This window comes from Sinocyclocheilus grahami, unplaced genomic scaffold (genome assembly GCF_001515645.1).
Source record: "Sinocyclocheilus grahami isolate Dianchi unplaced genomic scaffold, SAMN03320097.WGS_v1.1 scaffold341.1, whole genome shotgun sequence".
Classification (NCBI taxonomy): domain Eukaryota; kingdom Metazoa; phylum Chordata; class Actinopteri; order Cypriniformes; family Cyprinidae; genus Sinocyclocheilus; species Sinocyclocheilus grahami.
In genome coordinates this window covers 350,309-350,722 of record NW_015505520.1, presented here as the reverse complement: position 1 = coordinate 350,722, position 414 = coordinate 350,309, and positions in this window count along the sequence as shown.

The following is a 414-nucleotide window of genomic DNA, read 5'->3' as shown; positions in this document are numbered from 1 at the left end:
ATAGGATCTCAGCTGATCTCTCTCTTAGCTCTTTTTCACTTTCCACTGGGAAGAAACTCCCAATCACCATTGAATCAGAACATCTTTGGAATTCATCACTCTTCGAACCCTGAAGAACGTGATAGCAAGTCCAAAACCTTGAAACCATCAAGACTTTCATCCGAGACTGCATCCGGACACTCGTCAACGACCAAGGCAATGCAAGTATTGTACATTTAACTAAACTAAACAGAGGTTTAGTATAAGCTATAGACCCCGTTATAAATGGCGCTGATGGTTTTACTCAGGTGGTTAACTGACTCTTTTCATAGCTTAATTATCTGGTTTTCCTGATCGTTTCATCCATCAAGTCTCATTTGCCCCTTTCCCCATGTATGAGTGATTGTATGTTTGTTTGTTTAGATTAGTTATGTG